We start from the raw sequence: 14,464 nt of genomic DNA, 5'->3' as shown, positions 1-14,464 counted from the left end.
TCTTCCAAAGGTCCTGAGTTCAAATCCCAGCAACAACATGGTGGCTCACAACCACCTGTAATGAGATCTGATGCCCTCTTCTGGTGTGTCTGAAGACAGCTACAGTGTACTTACGAATAATAATAAATAAACCTTTTGGGCAGGAGGAAGAAGGGACTGAGTGAGTGGAGTTGATCAAAGTTACCAAGTAAGCAGGGTTCATCAGAGCAAGCGGGGCTGACTGGAGCGAGCTGGGTTGACCGGAGGGAGCAGAGGTCCTAAGTACAATTCCCAGCAACTACATGAAAACTCACAACCATCTTTCCAGCTACAGTGTAGTCATATACATAAAAATTAATAAAATAAATCTTTTAAATAAAGGAAGTTCAAGGCCATTTTGAGATGGAGAGTGAGACTCTCTAAAACAAATTATACGTTAGGGTTCCTAAGATTTATGGCTCATGTCTTACTCCGCTGGATCTATGATTGAAACTTTACCATAGGAAACAAAAAAAATAGTATATATAGTGTTTGGTACCACCTCCCATATCTGGAATCTTCCAGGAAACTAGCTCTTATGAATAAAGAAGAATGGCTATACTGACCAAAATTCTTTATGAATCTAAAAACATAAAGGTGCTGGAGATTGAACCTAGAGCTTCACACATACAAGACTGGTACTCTGTCACTATACCAAGCTAACACAGGCAAGACCTTTAGGAAACTTGAGTAGATCAGATCTAACAATACATAAGAAAACCATATCACAATATTTGGGATTATTCCAAGAAGTGTTGGTGTGCCATTTAGCATCAACCTTTATAACTCAGCCCAAAGTCCAGTGCCTTAACTTTATGATCTCAGTCAATGAAAAGGATTTGACAAAAATCTATTTGTAAAAACTCTGTACAGCCTAGCAGGTCATGAGAGTGTGGCAGGAGAGTGACATAGGGGCATTATCAATTCAAGGTCTGCTTGGTCAATTTAGCAAGACATTGTTTTAAAATAAAAACGAGTAAAAAAAAAAACGAGTAAAAAAACGAGTAAAAGCTGGGGCGTATCTCAGTGTAAGTGCAAAGGGAAGGTAAGAGAATATAGTGTGTCATCAGATGTAGGAGTCTAGCATGTGGAAGACTCGAGGGTCAAACCGTAGTGTCTCTAAATAATAAACAAACAAACAAACAAACAGACAAATAAATAAATACACTAATCAATTAAAAACAACCATAGAAGACAATTTTTCTTTTCTTTTCTTTTCTTTTCTTTTCTTTTCTTTTCTTTTCTTTTCTTTTCTTTTCTTTTCTTTTCATTTCTTCCTCCCCCAGACCCCAGAAGGGGTTTCTCTGTGTAGTCCTGGCTTTCCTGGAACTTACTTTGTAGCTCAGAATTAGTTCTACCTTCCTCTGCCTCTTTAGTGTTGGGATTAAAGGCGTGCACTGCCACCAACCAGCCTGAAGACTGTTTTTCAATAGACAAAGACTAGCTATGAAATATGTATAGAATCTATCATATTAATGGTGATTATTTTTCTTCTACTCTGGTTTTAATGTATACCCCCAAATTATGTGATGTTAACTTAATCTCAAACACAAAATTGTTTGGAGGTAAGGTCTGATTTTTTAAGTCATGATGACTCCAACATGTTGAATAGTGTAACAATAATAAAAGGGCTTTAAGGTGGCAAATTTGATTTCTTTCTTTACAATTTATTTTTATTCACATTACATCCCAATCACAGCCCCTTTCTCCTGCCCTTATAATTCCCTCTCGCAACTCCCCCTAGCCTGCACACACATACCTTGGGTACCACTCAAGCCTGGCTTCTTGTCCCAGCAGGACTAAGCACTTCCTCTTCCCAACCAGGCAGTCCAGTTAGGGAAAGGGGATTCAGTGGCAGGCAACTGAGTCTGAGACAGCTCCTGCTCCAGTTGTTAGGGGACCTAAATGAAGACTAAGCTGCACATCTGCTACCAATGTGTGTGGGGCCTAGCCCCAACCCCTGAATGCTCTTTGGTTGATGGTTCAGTTCCGATGAGGCCCTATGGGCCCAGGTTGTTGACTTTGTAGGTCTTCTTGTGGTGTTCTTGACCCCACTGGCTTGCTCAATCCTGTTGTCTGCTCTTCCACAAGTCTCCCAAAACTCTATCTGTAGTTTGGCTGTGGGTTTCTGCATCTATTTCCATCAGTTGCTGGGTGATTCCTCTCAGGAGACAGTTCCTGTCATATGTGTCTTTCTGGGTCTGTGTTACCTCAGTTAGGATGATATTCTCAAGTTTCATCCATTTGCCTGAAAAATTCATTATCTCTTTGTTTCTAATATCCAAATAGTATTCCATTGTGTAGATGTACCACATTTTCTTTTTCTATTTTTCAGTTGAGGGACATCTTGGTTGTTTCTAGTTTCTGGCTATTATGAATAAAACTGCTGTTATTAACATAGTTGAGCAAATGTTCCTGTGGTATAGTGGAGTGCCTTTTGGTTACATGCCCAGGAGTGGTATTTCTGGGTCTTGAGTTAGAACTATTCCCAACTTTCTGAGAAACCATCAAATTGATTTCCAAAGTGGTTGTACAAATTTGTGATCCCACCAGCAATGGAAGAGTGCTCCCCTTTCTCCACATCCTTGTCAGCATGTGCTGCCACTTGAGTTCTTTATCTTTTTTTAAATTTCATATATATCATTTAATATATATGTAAATATAAATACACATACACACACATATATATTTTGTCCATATATAATTGAAGAGAAACAATGTAGGTTCTACACATTCATTTTAAAAAACGCTAAGAATGAGAATGAGCAAAACCCCCAAGGAACAGGCCAATGGAAGTGCAGCTTCACTGCCTGCGCTCGTCCCACAACTCAGTTCCTTGTAGAAATGCAAGCTGGTGTGAAAATCTAGTCTGAATATGTTAAATGTTGTTAGTTATTTCTTTAGTGAGAATCAAAGTAAAGAAGACAAATCAAATACTTTTCTAGTCATGACCGTTCAATGTTATCCACAGTGGCCCACATCACCATGTAAACTCTCTCTCTCTCTTTTTTTTTTTTTTAGATTTATTTATATGTAAGTACACTGTAGCTGTTCTCAGACACTCCAGAAGAGGGAGTCAGATCTCATTACGGATGGTTGTGAGCCACCATGTGGTTGCTGGGATTTGAACTCCTGACCTTCGGAAGAGCAGTTGGGTGCTCTTACCCACTGAGCCATCTCACCAGCCCCCCATGTAAACTCTCTTAACCTCACAGGAGTTCTTTATCTTAGCCATTCTGATTGGTGAAAGGTGGAATCTCAGGGCCATTTTGATTTGCATTTCCCTGATGAGTGAGGATGTTGAAGACTTCTTTAAGTGCTTCAGCCATTCAAGATTCCTCTGTTGAGAATTCTGTGTTTAGCTCTGTACTACATTTTTAATTGGATTATTTGGTTTGTTAATGTCTAATTTCTTGAGTCTTTTATATATATTGGATATTGGTCCTGGGTTGAAGGTAGGGTTGATGAAGATCTTTTTCCATTCTGGAGGCTGCTATTTTGTTCTATTGCTGGTGTCTTTTACCCTGCAAAATTTTCAGTTTCATGTGGTCCCATCTATTAATTGTTGATCTTAGTGCCTGAGCTATTGGTATTCTGTTTAGGAATTTGTCTCCTCTATCAGTGAGTTCAAGGTTGTTCCCTGCTTTTTCTTCTATTAGATTATATTGAGGTCTTTGATCCACTTGGACTTGAGTTTTGTGTAGGGTGATAGATATGGGACCATTTGCATTCTTCTACAAGCCAATGTCCAGTTTAACCATTTGATGAAGATGCTTTTTTTTCCCCATTGTATGGTTTTGCCTTCTTTGTCAAATATCAAGTGTGTGGGTTTATTTCTGGGTCTTCAATGATGACTCCACCCTGTTGAATAGATTAAAGTCTGTAAAAGGGCTTGGGGTGGCAAATTTGATTTCTTATGCTCTCTAACTTCCTTTACATTTCCACGATGGGATAATGTAGGCCCTTGTCAAACACCAGTCCCTTGACCTTCCAATTTCCAGTCTCCAAAATCATGGGGAAATATGTTTCTGTTCATTATAAATTATCAGGGCTGCAGTTTTCTATTGTAACTGTACAACATAGACTAAAGCAGCCTCTATGATCTGGAATAAAGTTGATGTGTCTAGACTTAAGCACTTCCATTTAACATTACACTAAGTGCTCTGGCTGGTGAAATTGAGCAAGATAAAGAAATAGCCCACATTTGAAGTCTCTAATCAGAACAATAGTGCAGAACAACTTGAATATCTGATCAAATCCATTAAGAAGCTATGAGAACAGCTGGGCGTGGTGGCACACACCTTTAATCCCAGCACTTGGGAGGCAGAGGCAGGCGGATTTCTGAGTTCGAGGCCAGTCTGGTCTACAGAGTGAGCTTCAGGATAGCCAGAGCTATACAGAGAAACCCTGTCTTGAAAAACCAAAAGAAGAAGAAGAAGAAGAAGAAGAAGAAGAAGAAGAAGAAGAAGAAGAAGAAGAAGAAGAAGAAGAAGAAGGAGGAGAAGAAGAAGAGGTCCAACACCTGCATAGTAAGAATCAGAATAAAAATAAAATAAATTATGGAAAAATACATAAACTCATGGAGTAATGGCACCTAGTAAAAGAGTTTATATTGCTAAAATGTTAATTCTCCTGAAATAGGTTTGCAATTCAGTTTCAGTACAAATATCAGTTTGCTTTTGTTTTTGTTGTTTGTTTTGCTTTTTAAAAGAAGTTGACAATCTGACTATCATATGAATGGGGAAATACAATGGATTTATACTACACCTAAGCACTATTTTAAAAAATTAATTAATTAATTTCATGTATGTGAGTACACTGCTGCTGTCTTCAGACACACCAGAAGAGGGCATTGATTGGATCCCTATTACAGATGGTTGTGAGCCACCGTGCAGTTGCTAGGAATTGAATTCAGGACCTCTGGAAGAACAGTCAGGGCTCGTAACCACTTAGCCATCTTTCTAGTCCGACCTAAGCATTCTGAAAAGTACAAGTTCAGGGAATATTATTACCTGATTCTATACCTTGTCATAAAACTACAGTAATCAAGATGACATTGTTATGAAGATAGACACATAGATCAGTGCAATGAAGTAGAGTCCAATTACAGACTTATACAGATGAATCATTCATTTTAAGAAATATTTAAAGGTGCCGGGCGTGGTGGCACACGCCTTTAATCCCAGCACTCGGGTGGCAGAGACAGGTGGATTTCTGAGTTCAAGGCCAGCCTAGTCTACAAAGTGAGTTCCAGGACAGCCAGGGCTATAGAGAAACCCTGTCTCGAAAAACCAAAAAAAAAAAAAAAGAAAGAAATATTTAAAGGATTTCTAAATTACTGTTATTTCTTTTTGTGTGTGACCCCATGAAGTTTTTTTTAATGGATGCTTACAAGATCACAGATAAGCAACTATTTATAGGAGCATGTGCAATTTACTAGTAGCTACATAACTGAAGAAAATGTCTTTCTTCAGTAATCATTAAGTACCTTAGGTCCTTAGAGAAGGGTGGGTCAGTGTAAGACCTTATACCCTCCATTAAAGAATGTTGGCAGGAGGAAGGGTCATGGTGAGATGTGCCATGTGAGGGGAGGCGGGGGGCACTGAGAGGAGAGGGGATGCCGCAATCAGGCCGTAAAGTGAATATGTGTGTGTGTGTGTGTGTGTGTGTGTGTGTGTGTGTGTGTGTGTGTATGTTGGCAGGTCCAGTTTTGTGCAGATAATCACATTTGCTCAGAGGCTATGTGTGAAATGTGTGAAACGTGTGAAATGGTCATGTTGCTCCTGGAAGGCAGCTTTTTCCAATCTTCTACCCAGGACTCTGTAGTTTTACAAAGGTGCAAATGCAATTCAACAGGAAAAAAATTGTCTTTTTGCCAAAGCTGCTGAAGCAAGGGACTGTCCACATGCAAACAAACAAGCTTAATCAAAAACACCTACCCTACATCATACTCGGCGAAAACGATCTCAAAAGAATCATATTAATGTGTGAATATGTTTACATTAAAACTGCTTTTTGCAGAAAATGTTATGGGAAAAATTTGTGACCTTTCTTTAGAGAGCACACTCTTTTAAAAAAATTGTGTTTTATGTGTGTCAGATTTCTGTCTCTGTACCATGTGCAATTGCAGCCTGTTCAGGTCAGAAGATGACATCAAATCCCCTGGAACAGGAGTTTCAGACTGTGAGCCTCCATGTGGGTTCTGAGAATCAAATCTGGGTCCTCTGGAAGGGCAGCCAGTACTTTTAACCACTGAGCAATCTCTCCAGCTCCAAGACAACACTTTTAACCTAACACCACAAACAAAACCAATAAAATACGAAAGAAGAGGCTGGTGAGATGGTTCATCGGGTGCTATCAGGTGCGGTCAAGCATGATGCTTTGAATTCCATTCCCAGGATCCCCTAGCAAAAGAATCGAGTCTGGCAATTTGTCTCTATACATGTGCTGTAACAATAAGCAAGCACACATGTGTATGCATGCATACACACACATACAAATAATATACACACACACACACATACACAGAGAGAGAGAGACTGAGCTAAATAATGAGACCATCTCTCAAAAATGTGGTAAAATAGTAAAAAAATTACAAATATGCTCTTTAAAATTATTCATTTTTAAAGGTTTCTTGTGATATAAATTTAAAAGATTTATTTATTTTATGTATATGAATATGTTGTCACTGACACACCTGAAGAGGACATTAGATCCCATTACAAACAGTTGTGGTTTGCTGTGGAATTGAACTCAGGACCTCTGGAAGAGCAGCCAGTGCTCTTAACCACTGAATCATCTCTCTAGCCTCTAATATATATATCTTATAATATCATCTTCTGACCTGAACAGGTTGTAATTGCACATGGTGCAGAGACAGAAATCCGACACACATAAAACACAAATCTTTTTTTTTTAAAGAGTGTGCTCTCTAAAGAAAGGTCACAATTTTTTCCCATAACATTTTCTGCCAAAAAGCAGTTTTAATTTAAACATATTATATATATATATATATATGTATATATATACACACACACACACTTTTAAACATACATATATTTATTTATTTATTTATTTATTTATTTATTTATTTAATGTAAGTACACTGTAGCTGTCTTCAGACACTCCAGAAGAGGGTGTCAGATCTCATTACGGGTGGTTGTGAGCCACCATGTTGTTGCTAGGATTTGAACTCAGGAACTTTGGAAGAGCAGTCAGTGCTCTTACCTGCTGAGCCATCTCGCCACCCACCTAAAATATATTTTTAATAGGCTGAAAGAAGTATAGATTAGAAGAAAATCTGTGGTATATATAACAAAACATATATGCAATACATGAAAAAACATTCAAAATTTAGTAAGAAGCTCTTTACTAGTATGGTAGGAAAGTGGCCTGAAGACAAGATCTCAGCACAAATGGGTTCATGGTGAATGGGGGGGGGGCAGACTACATCTAGAGATGGCAGTGAAACTTGCCAGTATCATCCATGTGGGACTGGTTTTGAAGACATAGAGGATACAAACTGAGGAGTTCATGGAGTCTTGCTGTATGATCTCAGAAGAATCGGGAAGCTAGATAATGTGTGGCAGGGTTGGGGGGGTTCTTGCATTGAATCTTTGAGAGGCGACTATTGACACTGTGAGGGTAAGTCCTAGATTTCAGCGGAGAAGACAAGATGTTGGCAGTGTCAGGACTATGGACTATGCATGGTAGAGAGCTGTGGGTATGAAATGGACTTGGCCTAGGAAACTGTGTGCTGAGGTCAGACGAGATGGAGACTCGAGGCTAGCCAAGTTTTTGGAGTCCAGTTGATTTCATTCTGAGTTCCAGATGCTGGACATGCAGCTGCAGGGTCTTACGTTTTCCACACTGGATTTTGGTGTGATTATTTCTTGCTATGTGTCATCCTTCCATTTTGGAATAGGAATGCTTACTCCCATTATATGTTAGAGGTATATTCACTTGTAAACAATTATTTTATAGGAGATTACTGTTAAGAGACTTTAGATTCTTGAAATATAAGAATTTTAGAATGGGGGCTGGAGAGATGGCTCAGCGGTTAAGAGCACTGACTGCTCTTCTGAAGGTCCTGAGTTCAAATCCCAGCAACCACATGGTGGCTCACAACCATCTGTAATGAGGCACCCTCTTCTGGTGCATCTGAAGACAGCTACAGTGTACTTAGATATAATAAAATCTTAAAAAAAAGAATTTTAGAATGAGTACAAGACCATTTGAAGTTGGGTTGTATTATGCATTATGGAATAAACAGAAGACATTGAACAAAATATGGAAAGTTTTTATTTAAAGTGATATGTTCGGATATCAAGTTGACAAGGAGTGGAGTTGTTGAGGATGATCTCAATTACCAACCAGACAAGATTAGACTCATCTGGGAGACAGGCCTCTGGGAATGCCTGTGTGTGCTTTTCCTGATTAAAGTTAATAGGGGTGCTATGATCCACCCACTCATTTTGTGTGGTATCAGGATCTTTGCATGGCAGAGCTTAAGAAATTCAACAAGTGACATTTAGAGTTAGGGATATGATGTTCCCTTTTCTCTTTGGACTCATGATAATATTAGCCATAACGCTTTCTATAGGGCTAGCTACCCCCAGTGGCTCTCTCCATTTAGGACTCTGACACAAAAGTTTACTAGCTGTGCTGTATATAAAAGTAATAAGTTTATTTAAAATTATCTGACTAATGGGTTATGACTATGCATCAAAGTAACAGTTGGCTCTTATAAATAAATAAAAAGGTCAATGATCTCTGTCCCCACAGCTAATTTGATTTGAATCTGTGGCTTACCACCTTAATCCAGACCCTATGCGTTCCCTGGTCCTTCACCTCCGAGAATGATTGACCCTACTTAATTAACTTATTGTTGGCCAGTTTCTGTTCCTTTATAAAAACCAAGAATTTAAAAGTAACTAAAAGAAATGGGAGAGTAAAGAGACTAAGGTAACCCCATCTTGTCCCAACTCCAGTTCATGGTTGCTTAGATACTTCTTAGTCCTCTACCCCCCAACAGCCATGTTTGCCTTAGCAACATATTTGGGATTTCAATGACTCTGATCATGGTCCAAATGCATTAACCCAAATAATTAGTATTTATACAAACTAAATATAAACTAAAATAACTGAAAATGGTATACATTAAAATTGTCATACTGTGTCTGAAATAACTACTGTGTTCTGCCCCAAAACATGTGGCAAGGTTATTTTGAGTTGTCTAACATTGATGCAGTTGTGGGATTTTACTTTTAAAAATGCTGTACTCGGGGGCTGGTGAGATGGCTTAGTGGTTAAGAGCGCCGACTGCTCTTCCGAAGGTCCCAAGTTCAAATCCCAGCAACCACGGATGGCTCACAACCATCCCTAACGAAATCTGATGCCCTCTTCTGGAGTATCTGAGGACAGCCACAGTGTACTTACATATAATAAATAAATAAATCGTAAAAAAAAAGCTGTACCCACACCAAACCAATACTTTCAAATGAATGTCCCTCCCCGGAGAAGCTGCAGCCTGTCAGCATGGCTCAGGAGTTTGTGAACTGCAAGATCCAGTCTGGGAAGGTGGTCGTGTGCATCAAGGCCACCTGCCTCTACCGCAGAAAGACCCAAGAAATCCTCAGTCTTTCAAACAAGGTCTTCAGGCATTTGTGGACATCACAGCCACTAACAACACCAACACGATTCAAGATTATTTACAACCACAGTGAGAACAGTTCCTCCGGGCTTCATAGGTAAAGACTGCATAGGCAGATGCAGTGATCTAATCTCCATGCAACAGAATTGGGAGCTGATGACTCGGCTGAAGCAGATTGGAGCTCTGCAGTTATAAAAGGGGTGTTAGGCAGAGCCCATGCTGACACAGCCATCCAGCCATGCTGATGGCCAGTGCCCCTGAGAGTTGATGTGCATCGCAGAGGATGTCAGTATTTCCGGTGACTGGGATTTTCAACAAAGTGTCCCTTATTCTTCTTTCCCTCAGTGCTAAAAACTGTTGCAATTTGCCTCTATCCATGGGGCCGAGAAGCTTAACAGACTACACTGGTTTGATTAGCCATTCTTCACGTGCCGACATGTCTCTACCTCTAAGCCCATGTTTTCCAATCCAGTTGATCTACATCTCCAGTGCATCTGTTGTTGGTTTTCTGCTACTGCTCGTCAGCTGAAGTCATTTTGCAGAAGTGCATTTTCTAAAGAATTATTGAATCAATGGATATTGAGAATTTGGTTATGAGTCACACCTAGGTCTCTTTCTCCCTCGTGCATGCACCCTTCCCACTTCTGCATTCACTGTGCTCAGCCAATGCTCTCAACCTCGTCTTCCCACAACCCACAGAAGTCCACACTTGTATGAAGATGCTGTGCGAAAAATCAGATGAAGGACTTTAGCATAGTTGGTCCTCACTGAGGCCATATTAACATAGGTTGGCAGAACAAATGGTGCATTCAGCTCTGCCTGTAAAGGTGATTAATTGCCCAGAAAAATCCCAAGCAACTGTGTGTTGATCCGAGTTAGAGTACTAGCAAAATCAAATTTGAAATACAAAAATTGCAGAACTCTCCTTCCAAGAATGTCTGTGAAAGAAGTTGTTTCTGAAACATTGTCCTAAATAATTTCTTCCATTCACACTTTGACATTTTGCTTCCATGTCTTGCTATGATGTTTAATTATCATGGAACTGTAGGTCACTTCTCTGGTCTCCAGTGAGAAGGACTCATCGCTAATAATGATGTATCTGTAGATGGCTAAAATGAAATAAAATAAATACTGTCCCCTTGAGCCTTGTTAACAAAAGACTCTGAGACATTCACCTGCTCTTGGTCACTGGCCAAAATGAAAGGACTCATACTCCTTTAAAAATTAATTTATTCTCTCATATATTATATCCCAACCAGTTTCCCCCCATTTCCTCTTCCCCTTACCTCCTCCATCTCGTCCACTTCCTTCCTCCCCATCTGCTTCTCTGTTTCCCTTCAGAATAGGGCAGGCCTCCCAGGGATATCAATCAAAATGGCATATCAACTTGCAATAAGATTACGTACCTCCTTTCATATTAAGTCTGGACGAGGCAACCCAGTAGAAAGACAAAGGTCCCCAAAGCAGGCAAAAGCAGGGCTCATACTCATAATTGGTTTAATTAATGTGGTGGTCTAGATCTATCTTGAGTGGATCATTTCATGGGCTGACTGAAAACCGAAATTAGATGAGCATTAGAGTTTTTCCTTTGCTTTCTGATTGAGGATGTGACAAGCTGCCTTAGGCCTTATGACTAATCCATCATGGTAGACAGTACTCATGAGCTATGAGCCAAAATAGCTTTTGTTGCTTTTGTCAAGGGTTTTGTTACAGCAATGAGTAAAGTAGCCAATACCAATGGGAAGTGGGTAGTAGGGATTGAGAACAGATAGAACAAAGAGTTGATGGGCGCAGCTGGGGATATAGCTCAGTTGACAGAGTGATTCTTTAGCATTCACAAAGCCCTGGATGATACCTAGTACTACATAAGACTTTTATAGTGGCGCATATCTGTATTCTTAGCACGTGAGAGGTGGAAAGAGGAGGATCAGAAGTTCAAGGTTGTTTTAAGGGTTACAAAGAGAATTCAAGGCCAACATGAACTATATAAGACTGTTTCAATAAAACAAAGCAACAATATAACAGTTGATGGAACCCTGTGCTGAGAGGTTTGAGAAGACCTGATTCAAAAATTATACAATACACAGACAGACAGACACACACACACACACACACACACACACACACACGCACAGAAATATCACATGGTACCCTCATTAAATATATACAATTTATATTTTATGTATTTATTTTAAAAATTAAATTCAAGGAAATTACACATTACAAAGTAGAGAATATTCACTTTGAAAAGATGTAGAAACACCTCTTCTTAGACAGGAAGGCAAAAAGTAGATATGACAGAACTGTAGCTTGTTTCCTTTTTAAATACCCAGCCGACATCATTTCTGCTAGATTCTTTATTTTTCTTCCTTGATCCTAAGGCTCTGCTGGCGTGCGACTTGGAAAGAGGAAGTGAGCAATGTCTGGCAGTGTCCATTTGTAGCGTGACTCACAAACACACCAGCAAAGTTGTTTCCAATTATGCAGGCAGCTAAATCAAAATTAGAGAAGCAGCAGCCTCATTCTGGCAGCCTGCATCAAAAGCAGTTTCTTCAACCAGCTTAGATTCTTAGGCTTACAGGCTTGTTCCTAGTAATCAGTTTGCAGTTTCTTCCTTCACGTCGTCCAGCGCTTTCTGAGAATTACCTAATATTTCTCAGCAAACTAAGTTTGATTTCCAAATTAGCTAGAATGGGCTGTTTTGTCTCTTTGCCTTTCTACTTGTCTGCCTATCTGTCTTGTTTGTTTGAGACAAGGTCTACAGTCTAGGATATATTTTAAAAAAAAACACAAGAATACAAAATTCTTGACATATAGAAATATTCAAATAGACACACATGAAGGCCAGAGGTCAACTTTAGCTGTCTTTTCACCCACTGCCTAATTTTTTGACATATTTTTTTTTTCTTTTTCGTTTTTGATTTTTCAAGAGAGAGTTTCTCTGTTTAGCCCTGACTATCCTGGAACTCATTTTGTAGACCAGTCTGGCCTCCAACTTGGAGAGAGCCACCTGCCTTTGCCTCCTGAATGTTGGTATGCCTCACCATTACCTGTTAAGACAGTTTTCCTTTTTAAACTCAGAACCCACTGATTTATCTAGATGGGTTGGCCAGAAACTCTCTGGTATTCCTTCAGTCTCCACATCTTCATGGTCACCATGCCCAGTTTTTAATGTGGTTACTGGAGATCCGAACTAGGGTCCTCACACTTGTGAGCAAGTACTTTACACACTGAGCCATCTTCCCAGAATTCTCTTTTTAAAATCTTGAGAAGCTTACAGAAATAGAAAGGAAAGTCGTTTAACATTTCTTTAGTCAACTCAGTGCGGTTTGCACCTGATCATGAATTATACAGAAACATAAGTGTTGATCTACCATACCCCTAGGAGTTTCCCGAGAATACCAGACGTTTCAAAAAACTACATCAGCAAGAAAGCAATTCTTCTCTTGCCAGGTGTCCTTATCAGAGTGACATCATCTTTAAACCCTGTGTGGCAATCCCTGATGCAATGCCGTGATGCCCAGGGAAGACAGGACAACCTGGAAGTCCAGCTACTTCCTTAAGATCATTCAATTTTTGGATGTTTACCCAAAATGCTTCCTTGTGGGAGTGGACAATGTGGGCTCCAGGCAGATGCAGCAAATCCCCATGTCCCTCCGAGGGAAGGCTGTGGTGCTGATGGGCAAGAGCACCATGATGCGCAAGGCCATCAGGGGCCACCTGGAGAACAACCCGGCTCTGGAGAAACTGCTGCCTCACATCCGGGGGAACGTGGGCATCGTGTTCACCAAGGAGGACCTCACTGAGATTCGGGACATGCTGCTGGCCAACAAGGTGTGAGCTGCTGCTTGAGCTGGTGCCATTGCCCCATGTGAGGTCATCGTGCCAGCTCAGAACACTGGACTGGGGCCTGAGAAGTCCTCTTTCTACTAAGCTTTAGGCACCACCACTAAAATCTCCAGAGGCACTATTGAAGCTGATTAAACACTGGAGACAAGGTGGGATTATAACCTGGAAGTGCTGGACATGACAGAGCAGACCCTGCACTCTCGCTTCCTAGGGTGTCCGCAATGTATGCAGCATCTGTCTGCACATTGGGTACCCGACTGCTGCCCCAGTGCTACACTCCATCATCGACGGATACAAGCAGGTCCTGGCTTTGTCTGTAGAGACTAAGTACACATCCCCACTTGCCGAAAAGGTCAAGGCCTTCCTGGCTGATCCATCTGCGTTTGCGACTGCCGCCACCACTACTGCTCCTGCTGCCTCTGCAGACCCAGCCAAGGCTGAAGCTAAGGAAGAGTCTGCGGAATCAGAGAGGATGTGTCACTTTGACTAATCCCCGCTAAGTAGCCGAGTCAGCCAGCTTCGTTTGAGAAAGGTGAAAATAAAGGGTTACGTCTCTTTAAAAAAAGAATGCAATTCTTCAAAAAAATAATTATCTTTGCTTTGATGGCACTTTCTGGTGATATGTGATTCATTATAGTTGCTATTTGTTCAGAGTTTCCGGATGAATCCTGTGACTTCTGCCCTTTCCTCTTTTCAACTACTTCCTGCTCTTTCAAGAGTCTTTTTCATTCTGAATTGTCAACTCTTTTACTGCTAAATGGATGAAATGGCACCTTTATTTATATGCTATGCAAATGGAAGTGAAAAAAAAAACTTAAGGCCACATCTGTGAAAAGAGCATAGGAATCATTAGAGAATCACTTAATACGCACTTAAGGACATACATCCCAGATGCTGAAACATTAGGGCAATGGTTCTCAACCTGTGGGGTCGCGACCCTTCGGC

At 40.3% G+C, this 14,464-nt stretch overlaps 2 pseudogenes; both read left to right on the top strand.

Moving 5' to 3' along the window:
- Window positions 1-9,532: 9,532 nt before the first annotated feature.
- Gm8202 lies at window positions 9,533-9,889 on the top strand (annotated as a pseudogene).
- Gm8199 (predicted gene 8199) lies at window positions 13,187-14,002 on the top strand (annotated as a pseudogene).

Source organism: Mus musculus, chromosome X (genome assembly GCF_000001635.26).
Source record: "Mus musculus strain C57BL/6J chromosome X, GRCm38.p6 C57BL/6J".
Taxonomy (NCBI): domain Eukaryota; kingdom Metazoa; phylum Chordata; class Mammalia; order Rodentia; family Muridae; genus Mus; species Mus musculus.
This window is presented reverse-complemented; position numbering and strand designations above follow the sequence as displayed.